The 13,395-nt window shown below is 41.7% G+C and overlaps 1 long non-coding RNA gene across 2 annotated transcripts; it reads right to left on the bottom strand.

The window, feature by feature from the left end:
• Positions 1-800: 800 nt before the first annotated feature.
• On the bottom strand, positions 801-13,395 carry LOC105482379 (uncharacterized). Of its 2 annotated transcripts, none has more exons than XR_011624214.1 (3): positions 13,321-13,395; positions 1,484-1,567; positions 801-947 (listed from the first exon to the last, which is right to left on the bottom strand). It is a non-coding gene; the product is annotated as an uncharacterized lncRNA (long non-coding RNA). The 2 variants fall into 2 exon arrangements; XR_011624213.1 differs by lacking the exon at positions 13,321-13,395 and adding an exon at positions 4,311-4,593.

Raw genomic sequence — 13,395 nt, forward strand, 5'->3', positions numbered from 1 at the left:
CTGGGCAAAAATTATAAAGAGATATACTAATGCTAGCCAACACCTGGGTTATCAGAATTCTCATGTGCAGGGAGTTGGAGTCAAGCTGGCCAGTTTGCTCTGGAGAGAGATTTGATGGTATTTAGTGAAATCAAGTGTGTGGCTAGCCTATGATGTAAGAGTTCCCTTTCTGGATGCCTACTCTAATAAACTCTTTCTCAGGTCCATGCAAGGACATGTATGAGGTTATTTAATGAAACCTTTTTTGTGTTAGTAGAAGGTTGGAGGTAACTTAGGTATTCCTCATTAAGAGAATGGACGAATATAGGTAGGGTGTGGTGGCTCACACCTGTAATCCCAGCACTCTGGGAGACCGAGGTGGGCAGATTGCTTGAGGTCAGGAGTTTGAGACCAGCCTGACCATCACGGTGAAACCCCATCTCCGATAAAAATACAAAAATTAGCTGGGTACGGTGTCATGTACCTGAAATCCCAGCTACTCGGGGGGCTGAGGCAAGATAATCACTTAAACCTGGGAGGTAGAGGTTGCAGTGAGCCGACATTGCACCACTGCACTCCAGCCTGGGTGACAGAGCAAGACTCCATCTAAAAAAAAAAAAAAGAATGGGTGAATAAAATAGGGGATATGTCCAAAGTGGTATTATATATTATGCAGCAATTAGGATCTATAAGCTAAATATACATATGGTAACACAGTTAGATTTTACGATCAAAGAGTTGGGTGGAAAAGGAAGCAGAAGGATAGCAAAATATTTTGTAATTTGAAAACATAATATGCAAATCAACACTGTGCATGTTTCAAGGACGCTTACATATCTAATGACATTGATTTAATACTTTAGCAAAAATTTGGAGTATGTATTGCGATATCAGGGAAAATCTGAGGAGGCTTAACAGACCCACGGTGACGTTGTGCCTTAAGACGTATGATGAACTTAGTTCTACACCTGTGAAGAAAATACATGCATTAACTCACGCAAGGAAGATCTATTTATCTATTACTTAGCAACTGCTGGAGTGAAAAAAACACACCACCCAAATCCTACCACATAAAAATAACCATATTTGACATTTTGTACACCTGTGCTCTTTTCTCCACCTCCGTCTCCCATTTTGAATCCTAAAATAATTTTACTTTTCTGCTGAAACGCACCTGTTGACAGTTTCTGATCTTATCTTTTATTTACTTTTATTTTTTCACAGGTGCGCACCACCATGCCCAGCTAATTATTGTATTTTTAGTAGAGATGGGGTTTCTCCACATTGGTCAGGCTAGTCTTGAACTCCTGACCCCATGATCTGCCTGCCTCGGCCTCCTAAAGTGCTGGGATTACAAGCGTGAGCCACCGCGCCCGGCCAACAATGGTCATTTCTTCCACCCATCCCTTAAAGCTATTTTCTCAAAGGTCATCAATGGTTTCTTAATTTTTAATCAAGTGGTCTTTTCTCTGTTGAGATCAATAAGTATTTATTGGGTATATACCTTGATATATGATGGCAGGGTCTATGTTAAGTGCTGGGGCTATGAGATGATTCCAGTCCAGTTCCTGTGCTCCAGGAGATCACACTGTGGTGAGAAAATAGGTATGAAGGCCGGGCATGGTGGTTCACGCCTGTAATCCCAGCACTTTGGGAAGCCAAAGTGGGTGGATCACAAGGTCAGAAGCTCTAGACCAGCCTGGCCAATATAGCGAAACCCTGTCTCTACTAAATATGCAAAAATTAGCCAGGAGTGGTAGTGCACACCTGTAATCCCAGCTACGCGGGGAGAGTGAGGCAGAAGAATCATTTGAACCTGGGAGGTAGAGGTTGCAGTGAGCCGAGATTGCACCACTGCACTCCAGCCTGGGCAACAGAGCAAGACTCCATCTAAAAAAAAAAAAAGTGAAAATGGATAATCTTAATACGATGTTCTAATTATAGAGATAAAGTGTGCCCAGGAGCTTCCACTGGAGTCCCAGTAGGAACTTGCATTTAAGAAGATATGTTGGAGAAGATTCAGTCCAAGTTTTGAAGGGTGAACCAATTAAATAAGAGTAGGGAATTTTAGGCAAGTGGTTCTCAGGCCTAGCTATACATTTAAGCTTAAAAAATTACTAATGCCTAAGCCCCAGCCCAGACCAATGAAGTCATGTCTGGGGGTAGAATCTGCACCCCTCTTGTGATTTTAAGATGTAACCAGATCTGAGAACCACAGCTCTGGACTGAGAGAGGTATGGGAGCCAGGCAGAAGGGTGCAGAATGGTTGAAGATGTAGCTAATGTCAGAACCTTTTAATTTTTTTTTAAATAATGAGATGGGTCTTCGCTGTGCTGCCTAGGCTGGCCTTGAACTCCTGAGCTCAAGCAATCTGCCTGCCTTGATCTCCCAAAGTTCTGGGATTACAGGCGTGAGCCACCACAGCCGGCCTAGTGTCAGTCTTTGATCCCAGACTGTCTCACTGCAAAGAATGTTCTTAACCACTTCTCATTACTGGTTCCACGTGACTGAGGTATCAGGATACGTAAGATTATGCTGTGGTTAAACAAACAATAATTTAGTGGTTTAGAATAACAAAGTTTGGGCCAGGCTCAGTGGCTCACGCCTGTAATCCCAGCACTTTGGGAGGCCGAGGCGGGTGGATCATGAGATCACGAGATCGAGACTATCCTGGCCAACATGATGAAACCCCATCTCTACTAAAAATACAAAAATTAGCTGGGCGTGGTGGCGTGTACCTGTAGTCCCAGCTACAGGCTGAGGCAGGAGAATCACTTGAACCCGGGAAGCAGAGGTTTCAGTGAGCTGGAATAGCGCCACTGCACTTCAGCCTGGCAACAGAGCGAGACTCCATCTCAGGAAAAAAAAAAAAAAAGAATAACAAAGTTTGCTTTTTATTTTTACATGTTTCCATTGAGGATCATAGGGATGGAGGGTGGGGCTCTACTTAACATCGTTCATAATCAAAGACCCAGGCTTGGGGTCTTTCACTATTTGAAGCCAGGCTAAGGAAACATGTACACCAATTCTTTTAGGCTTCCACCTGCAGTGGTCCATGACACTTTTGCTTACACGCACTTGGCAAATCCAGTCATGTGTCCATAATGAACATCATGGCGATGGGGCACGTTACTCTTTTATGTGCCTAGAAGATAACTAGAATATTTGTAAAAATAACTCTTACTAAGGCTATGTGAAATCCAATTAAACTCAATTGCCAATGGCAGCCATTTATATTTGTCTGAGGTTCCACACTGTGGCACCTGGAAGAAGTGACTTCACTATATTTGCACCAACCAGGATATTTCCAGGGGAGTTTAATGCTGTGCTTTTTCATTCTTACATCCAATTCTTCCACTTTCAATTCCTTCCTTCCTTCCTTCCTTCCTTCCTTCCTTCCTTCCTTCCTTCCTTCCTTCCTTCCTTCCTTCCTCCCTCCCTCCCTCCCTCCCTCCCTCCCTTTCTTCCTCTCCCTCCCTTTCTTCCTCTCCCTCCCTCTTTCTCTTTCTTTCTCCTTTCTTTTTCTCTTTCTTTCTTTCTTTCTTTCTTTCTTTCTTTCTTTCTTTCTTTCTTTCTTTCTTTCTTTCTTTCTTTCTTTCCTTCCTTCCTTCCTTCCTTCCTTCCTTCCTTCCTTCCTTCCTTCCTTCCTTCCTTCCTTCTTTCTTTCTTTCTTTCTTTCCTTTTTTCTTCTCACTCTCTGTTTCTTTTTCTTTTTTTGAATGGGTCTTGCTCTGTCACCCAGGCTGGATAGCAGTGGTGCAATCATAGCTTGCTGCAGCCTCAACCTCCGAGACCCAAGCGATCCTCCCACCTCAGCCTCCATAAGTTGCTGAGATTATGGGCATAAGCCACCATGTACGGTCCATTTTCTATTTCTTAACAAAGGTCTGACTTTCCCCAGAAATAAAAGTTGGATTTCCGAGATTTCAGTACTTTCTGTATTTCTTCAGATGGAAACTCTTTCCTCTTCCGAGAGCAAAACTAATGTAATAATGACTTTTTGACCCAATTGCAACAAGTATCCACCCAAGCTCCATTTCTCCTTTTCTATTTGTGGATCCTCCCTATGTCAGGTTGATTTATGAGGCCAATTGACTCATGCCAGCTTCTTCCCGTCTTTTTTCCTTTGCTTATAAATTGAAAACTTTTTCCTATGTCTTTATGACCTCAAAGAACTTGCCCATAAGTAATCTCGTTTAATTCTCAAATAGACTCTACAATGAAGGCATTATTCAATCCCTTTTTACAAATAAAGAAAATAAATTTCAGAGGTGAAACAGGGTCTCATAAAGATTTCTGAAATATTTACCTCTTCTAACAGCTACCCTTACCTTCTTTCCACTTTGTATTATTTTCTCCTTTTAATGAGTCAAAATGTTCACTCATTCATTCACTCATCAGGTTTCCATTATCTATTAGAAGCCTGGCATTGAATCAGCCACAGGGTTGTAAGTACTTGGTCTCTGTGCTCTGCCATCCATTGCTCAGGCAATAGCCTTTTCTTCTTCTAATAGAACTCTAATTTTCTTCAGGGAACCAGCATGTTTCATCTCCTGATCTGAAGATCCCTGCCCCAGGCTGAAGGCATAGGCCTGATTGGTCTAAATCAGTCATACCAAGAACCCAAAAGCAAATGCAATAAAAACAAAGATAAATAGCTGGGACTTAATTAAACTAAAGAGCTTTTGCATGGCAAAAAGAACAGTCAGCAGCATAAACAGACAACCCACAGAGCGTGAGAAGATCTTCACAATCTAACATCTGACAAAGGACTAGATCCAGAAGGTACAATGAACTCAAACAAATCAGTAAGAAAAAAACAATCCCATCAAAAAAAGTGGGCTAAGGACATAAATAGACAATTCTCAAAAGAAGATACACAAATAAATGGCCAATAATCATATAAAAGATGCTCAGTGTCACTAATGATCAGGGAAATGCAAATCAAAACCGCAATGTGATACCACCTTACTGCTGTGAGAATGGCCATAATAAAAAAATCAAAAAACAGTAGATGTTGACATGGATGTGGTCAACAGGGAACACTTCTACACTGCTGGTGGGAATGTAAACTACTACAGTCAGTATGGAAAATAGTGTGGAGATTCCTTAAAGAACTAAGAGTAGATCTACCATTTGATCCAGCAATCTTACTACTGGGTAGAATTTTACCCAGAGGAAAATAAGTCTTTACTTGAAAAGTACACTTGCACATGCATGTTTATAGCAACACAATTCGCAATTGCAAAATCGTGGAACCAACCCAAATGCCCGTCAATCAATGAGTGAATAAAGAAACTGTGGGGTGTGTGTGTGTGTGTGTGTGTGTGTGTATATATATATAAAATATGTATATATATACACACACACAGCTCTCATCCAGTGACCTCTCATCCATGTCACTGAAAATGCTGTTAATTCATTCCTTTTTATGGCTGCATAGTATTCCATACACACACACACACACACACACACACACACACACACACACATACATACACACACTCTCACACATATATATGGTATGGTATATATACATATATGGTGTGTATATATAGACATATATCTATATATGTGTGTGTATATATATGGTGTATATTTGTGGTGTATATGTATATATATATAAAACTGCAAATGCTGTTAATTCATTCCTTTTTATGGCTGCATACAATAGATTTGAGGGTAAGCTGGTGGCTTAGTTCTGGATAAGTCAAGTCTGCTGAGAAGGGCTTCTCTTCCCAAACAAAAAGTCAAAGACTAACATTGTGAAAGCCTTTCTGTCTCCCCTTTGCCCTTCCCAAACACGAACTTGATGTCCAGAAGTACCTCAGCCCTCCTGTGACCAGGGTGTGACAAAGCAGCATGGAGGAACAGAAAGAGTCTGGGTGCTTGATGATATTTTTGATTCCCTGGGCTGTCTACATCCAGGCTTCTTTTTATGAGAGAAAAAACAAACCCCGTATATGTTTAGGCTTCTGTGAATTGGACTTTCTGTTCCTTCCAGCTGACTGGATTCCTAAGTGACTTAAAGGATTGTTTTGGCGACAGACTCATAAAAAATGTCTATCTGTATTAGATTTGTTAGTCGTTGCCTACCAAACCCAGCCACTTCTGAGCAACCGTACTCCATCCACAGCCCAATTGCTGAAACTGCAAATGGAATGGTGGCAATTCTGCATGGTGGGCTGTTTCTTCTCCAGGGTAAGGCTGATCTCAGGGTAGCCAGTCGCAGAGAGCAGCCAGTGGAAAACAATCTGAGGCCTACCTTGGAAAATGTGAACCAGAGTGGCTCAAGTTCTCCCTCAGGAATCTGACATTTAGAATTGAAAGGAAGAGTGAGTGAGCTCAGAGAGCTGGGTTGAGGGTTACTTAGAGGATTTGGGGCTAGGATGTATAATAAGGACCATGAGAAAGCTGACCTCATGAGAAAGCTAGTCAGGGGAGAGGTTCGGAGAGGGACAGAAAGAGATACCCCAGAAAAGAGCAGAGGAAGTAACACCCTGATGTTTCCTAATGACGCGCTGATTCCAGACTGCATGTGCCGTTGTCATGAGTAACCTCCTCCTTGGGGCAATTTGCGTGAACCTCTATTCTTGTCCTGAAATCAGCTCAAATATAGGCAATAAAAGCTGTATTTCGAGTTAAGTTTTCAATGATTTCCAGTCCCTCTTTCAGTGTACATATAGTGACAATATAATACCTCCTTTGTGGGTTTGTTGCTGGGATTACATGTGAGTAAGACCTAGCACAGTGCTTAGCACATAGCCACAGCTTAGTGAATGTTCATTCCTTTTCTATTTCCCTAGCGCCTAGGTTGTGAGCTTATTGAAGGCAAGAATGGCTCATCTGATATGACAGTCTCAGGCGTTAGCACAGTGCCTGCACATAGCATGGACTCAATGGGTTGGCAAATGTTTTCTGTTAGGACTAGATAGCAAATATTGTTGGATTTGTGGACCATATGGGATCTGTTGCAATCGTTCAACTCTATTATTGTAGCGTGAAAGAAGCCATATGCTAAAAAATGGACGTGACCATGTTGCAATAAGTTTCTTAACAAAAATGGGTGTTGGGCTGTATATTTGGTCCATGGGCCATAGTTTGCTGACCCTTGCTACAGATGATGAACAAATGAATGAATAAAAATGAATGAATGGGATTTTATTTAATAATGCCATTCACCAGAAGCAACGTATTGGTACTATAAAGGACTCTTTATCCAGAAAACCTGGATTCTGTTTTCAGCCTATTACATAATAGTCTTTTATCTTCTCCGGCGTCTTGCCTTTATTTGTAATGGGGCCTGATAATCCCTTCTTTGTTTAAAGATTTGGAACTGTCAGGTCTGTAAAGGTAAAATCTATGCTTATTTGTCTTTATTCTCAGAGCCTAACAGAATTCTCACAACTAAGCATAATAGGTTGACAAGCACTTGCTGAATGATTAAAAGGTTGAGGTGAGTCAGGTGTTGGTGAAGCACGTAGCTGGACCCGATAATAGTATAAACTCTTTTATTACTTATTCATTTATTTATTTTTTGAGACAGAGTCTTGCTCTGTTGCCTAGGCTGGAGTGCAGTGACATTATGTCACCTCACTGCAACCTTTGCCTCCCGGGTTCAAGTGATTCTCATGCCTCAGCCTCCCAAGTAGCTTGGACTACAGGCACATACCACCGCGCCTGGCTAATTGTTGTATTTTTTGTGGAAAGGAGGTTTCGCCATTTTCCCAGGCTTGCCTGAAGCTCCTGAGCTCAAGCAATTCTCCTACCTTGGCCTCTCTAAGTGCTGGCATTACAGGTGAGAGCCATGGTACCCAGTCCTAAACTCTTAAAATAGGAAAAACTTTAAAATCATCCAGCCAAATTCTCACTTTGCAGAGGGTTTTTTTTTTTTTTTTTCCAGATTTAAGATTCCAAATGACTGCAAACCCAATGCAAATTGACTTAAACCCAAAAGGAAATGTATTGCCTCATTTAAGTGCCTTGTTTCAGGGATTCCACTCATGTCATAGACCTAGACTTGCTTTATTTCCCCGCTTGCCTTCTGCTTGATTGATTCTTTTATGAGGTAGGCTTTCCTCGTTGGTGGCAAGACTGTTGCCATTAGCTTCCAGCTCAGTTCCTCACAGCTCAGACCAGAGGAAAATAGAGAGGGTCCTTATCTCTTAAAAGTCACAATAAACATCTCAAGATTGTGTATCCTTGACTTCATTTGAGTCAATTGCCTGTCCTTGGCCAATTTCACCCAAGAATGAAATCCACGCCACCTGAACCGCGTTGACTGAGAATGAGGGAAGTCTGGTTCTCCAGAGGCAAATCTCCAAATGCAGAGAATGAAGGTGGCAAAGACATGAAATACCCAGCACTGCTTTGGACTCTCTCAATAATATGCTTTAATAAAAACTGAGCGTCAAATATTAGGATGTTTGTGAATATTCTGAAGCTTGATCTTGGACTCTAACTTAGGAAGAGACAACCACGTTCAGTCTCTTTTTCCAGTGTTTGACTCCTCCAGAGACTAGATTACTTTTAACATTTACATTCCTAAAACAAAGGAATATGTGCATTTTTAAAAATGAATTTTATTTTAAAGTAGTTTTAGATTTACAGAAAAATCAAAGATAATACAACAGAGTTCTCATGTACCATACACCTGTTTCCCCTATTATTAACATCTTATATTAGTGTGATATATTTATTAAAATTAATGAACTGGCCCAGCGAGGTGGCTCATGCCTGTAATTCTAGCACTTTGAGAGGCCAAGATAGGTGGATCGCTTGAGGTCAGGAGTTCAAGACCAGCCTGGCCAATGTGGTGAAACCCCGTCTCTACTAAAAATACAATTAGCTGGGCGTGGTGGTAGGTGCCTGTAATCCTAGCTACTCAGGAGGCTGAGGCAGAAGAATTGCTTAAACCCAGGAGGCAGAGGTTGCAGTGAGCCGAGATCATGTCACTGCACTCCAGCCTGGGCAACAGAGTGAGACTCTGTCTCAAAAAATAATGATAATGATCAAATCAAATCAAATAAATGAATCAAGATTGGTACACTGTTATTAACTAAAATCAATACTTTATTTATATTTTCTTGCTTCTTAGCTAATGGCCTTTATCCGTTCCAAGATCCCACCTGGGATACTACATTACGTTTATTATTTATTTATTTAATTTAACTTTTAAAAATAGAGACAGTGTCTCACTATGTTGGCCAAGCTGGTCTTGAACTCCTGAGCTCAAGTGATCCTCCCACCTCAGCCTCCCAAAGTGCTGGGATTACAGGTGTGAGCCACCTCACTTTGCCTGTTTTCTTCATGATTCCATGTCATGGGTTTTGAGGAGGAAGTCCGCAGAGGTAAAGTGACCCTTATATTACATCATGTCAAGGGTACATATTATCAACTCAACTTATCGTTGATGTTGACCTTGATTGCCTGCCTGAGATAGTATTTGTCAGTTTTCTCTACTGTAAAGCTACTCCTGCCCTGCCATTCCCCACTGTATTTTTTTTGAAAGAAGTCACTAGGTCAAACCCACGCTGAAAGAGTGGGGAGTTAGGCTTTATCTCCTTGAGTAGGGAGTATCTACATAAATTATGTATAATGCTTCTGGGCAGAAGATTTGTCTATTCTCCCCTACTTATTTATGAATTCAATAATTTACTTCCATCAGTATGGACTCAGATACTTATATTATACTTTGGATTATAATCCAGTATTCTTTTATTTATTTTGTTGCTCAGTTTGTTCCAGCTTTGAGATGGAGCCAAAGCTTTTTGGAAACTCTTTTAATAATCTCCTTTGCCCTTTAAAATAATCCCATCAATGTGGGATTTTCTTTTATTTTTTAAAATTTTATTTATTTATTTATTTATTATTATTTTTAGCACTTTCTTGTTTTTACTTATGACATTGCAGGATGCTCCAGGCTCATTCTGTATGTTTTTTGCCTCAGTATTAGGATCAGCCATTTCTCCAAGATGCCCTGGTTCTTTTCATGGGAGGATGGAATTAGGAATTAAGATGTGGGTGCTGGGTATGCTCAGTATAACCATTTTATTTTATTTTATTATTTATTTATTTATTTGATTTTGAGATGGTCTCCCTCTGTTGCCCAGGCTGGAGTGCAGTGGTGTGATCTCAGCTCACTGCAACCTCTACCTCCCAGGTTCAAGAGGTCCTCCTGTCTCAGTTTCCCAAGTAGCTGGGACTACAGGCTCACACCACCACACCCAGCTAATTTTTGTATTTTTAATAGAGACAGGGTTTTGCCATGTTGGCCAGGCTGGTCTTGAACTCCTGGCCCCAAGTGATCTGCCCACCTCGGCCTCCCAAAGTACTGGGATTACAGGCGTGAGCCACCACACCCGGCCTCAATATATGCGTTTTTAATAGTCAAGTTGTAAAAGGTTTATAACTAAAAAAATAGTGAATTTATTTCCCACTTCTTTGCATTAAACTCTTTTGAGCTTGTTCTTCTGTTTTTTAACCTTCATATGACTCATAGTGTGTTTATGCTGGTATTGTCTGACTGACCAATTTGAGACACTATTTGTTGACTCCCTGTCAAGATGAATAGACTTTAGCTTTCTTACACCCCAACCCCACTTCCTCTCTACTAATTTTTCCAGTGTAGTCAAATCAAAATTATATGTTAAGTCGGGGCAATGCCTGTAATCCCAGCACTTTGGGAGGCTGAGGCAGGCAGACCACTTGAGGCCAGGAATTCAAGACCTGCCTGGCCAACATGGCGAAATCTCATCTCTACTAAAAATACAAAAATTAGCCCGGTGTTGTGGTGTGTGCCTGTAATCCCAGGTACTTGGGAGGCTGGGGCATGAATTGCTTGCACCCTGGAGGCAGAGGTTCGTCCCAAGTATTCCATGAAGTGAGCCAAGATTGCACCACTGCACTCCAGCCTGGGCGACAGAGCGAGACCCTGTGTCAAAAAAAATAAATAAATAAGAATAAAAATTGTGTATTAAGCCAGTAGCCAGATTTTACATTATTATCAGTATGTAACTGTTAATATCTTTCACACTTAGCAAGTGCACCATAATTACATTTCTTTTCTCGTACAAAATTTTATCTTTCCTGGTTGTAATAATTATCGCATTTTTTGTTTGTTTGTTTGTTATTTTGAGATGAAGTCTTGCTCTGTCGCCCAAGTTGGAGTGCAGTAGTGCGATCTTGGTTCACTGCAACCACCACCTTCCCGGTTCAAGGGATTCTCCCACCTCAGCCTCCCGAGTAGCTGGGATTACAGGCATGTGCCACTGCACTCAGCAACTTTTTGTATTTTTAGTAGAGATGGGGTTTCTCCATGTTGGCCAGGCTGGTCTGGAACGCCTGACCTCACGTGATCCATCTGCCTCGGCCTCCCAAAGTGCTGGGATTACAGGCATGAGCCACCACGTCCGGCCTTCATTGTCTTTTTTTCTTAATTTCCCAAGTATCCATCAAAAATTCATCCCACGGCTGTGAGCAGTGGCTCATGCCTGTAATCCCGGCACTTTGGGAGACTGAGATGGGAGGATCACTTGAGACCAGGAGTTTGAGACCAGTCTGGGCAACATGGCAAAACAAAAATTTAAACAAATTAGCCGGGTGTGGAGGCATACACCTGTGGTTCCAGCTACTTGGGAGGCTGGGGCAACAGGATTGCTTGAGCCCAGAGGTTGAGGCTTTACTAAGCCATGTTCATACCAGTGCACTCCAGTCTGGGCAACAGAGCAAGACCGTGTCTAAAAAAAAAAAAAAAAAATCATCCCAAGTATTCCATCATATCTGCCAAACACCTATCAAATTTATTTTCAAAATACCTAAGTACATGAGCTCATTCGTAACACTCACTACCACCACCCCAAGGCTTATTCCTCTGCTCTTCTGCCCCAGCCTGAGTTGGTTATTAAAGTAATTATTCTCCAAAGATGCTTCCCCTACCACCCCAATGAATCACACGTCCTCGTATTCACATCCTTGTATTGCTCCTTCCACTTGAATTCTCTGGGATGGCTTTATAATTTGCCTTTTGACCAATAGAATACTGTAAAAATGATACTGAATGTCACCTAAGGCTGGGTCATGAGAACCTTTGTGGATTATTCCTGAGCATGTTGGAATACTAATTTTGGAGAAAGCCAGATGCTATGTAAAACATCCAACTACTCTGAGACTGCCATACCATAAGGAAGCCCAAGTTCCCATGTAGAAAGGTCATATGGAGAGAGAGAGTTGTCATTCCAGCCCCTACCTCTTCTAGCCATTCTATTAATTTGCTAGACATGTGAGTCTAGCTAAAAATGTCATTTTGGATGATCAGTCATGTGAGTGAGAAAGTTATCTTGGACAAATAGTCCAATCTAGTTTTGAGATAGCTGCAGCTCTAGCCACTGTCACCAAGTGAGAGCTACCCAGCTGAACACTGTCATCCCAGGGAATTATGAAAAGTATATTGTTCAGGCACTAGGTTTTGGGGTGGTTTGTGATGCAGTGAAACAGTTCCCCTCTAGGACTGTTCTGCAGTTTTCTTTGTGAAATTTTTCTTCCCTGGAGTTAGATGTGTTTTCTGGACCTCATTACTTTCTCTTTCCTGGTTATTTCTCCTGTTTTGCTACAGATTTCCCTTCCATAACTTCCTAGGAAAGGAAGTATGGTAAGTAAATTTTGAATCTGTGTCCAAAAAGGCCTTTATTATGCTCTTACATTTGAGAAATAGATTGTCTGGGGGTAGGATTCTAGGTTGAAAATAAATTTCTCCTCTGGATTTTCTTTTTTTTTTCGGACACAGGGTCTCTGTCTGTTTCCCAGGCTGGAGTGCAGTGGCACAATCTCAGCTCACTATAACCTCCACCTCCCGGGCTCAGGCAATCCTCCCACCTCAGCCTCTGGAGTAGTTGGGACCACAGGTGCGCATTGCCACACCCGGCCAATTTTTTATATTTTTGGTAGATACAGATTTTCTTTTCTTTTTCTTTTTTTCTTTTTCTTTCTTTTTTTTTTGGATGAAGTCTCATTCTGTCACCCAGGCTGGAGTGCAGTAGCGCGATCTCAGCTCACTGCAACATCTGCCTCCTGGGTTCAAGTGATTCTCCTGCCTCAGCCTCCCAAGTAGCTAGGATTACAGGCGTGTATCACCATACCCAGCTAATTTTTGTATTTTTAGTAGAGACTGGGTTTTGCCATGTTGCCCGGGCTTGTCTTGAACTCCTGACCCAAATGATCTGCCCGTCTCGGTCTCCCAAAGTGCTGGGATTACAGGTGTGAGCCGCCGTGCCCAGCTGATACAGGTTTTTACTATGTTGTCCAGGCTAACCTGGAGCTCCTGGACTCAAGTGATCCACTTACCTTCGCCTCTCAAAGTGCTGAGATTACAGATGTGAGCCACCACACTTGGCCTCCCCTCTGAATTTTGAAGGCATT

Source organism: Macaca nemestrina, chromosome 6 (genome assembly GCF_043159975.1).
Source record: "Macaca nemestrina isolate mMacNem1 chromosome 6, mMacNem.hap1, whole genome shotgun sequence".
In the NCBI taxonomy this organism is placed as follows: domain Eukaryota; kingdom Metazoa; phylum Chordata; class Mammalia; order Primates; family Cercopithecidae; genus Macaca; species Macaca nemestrina.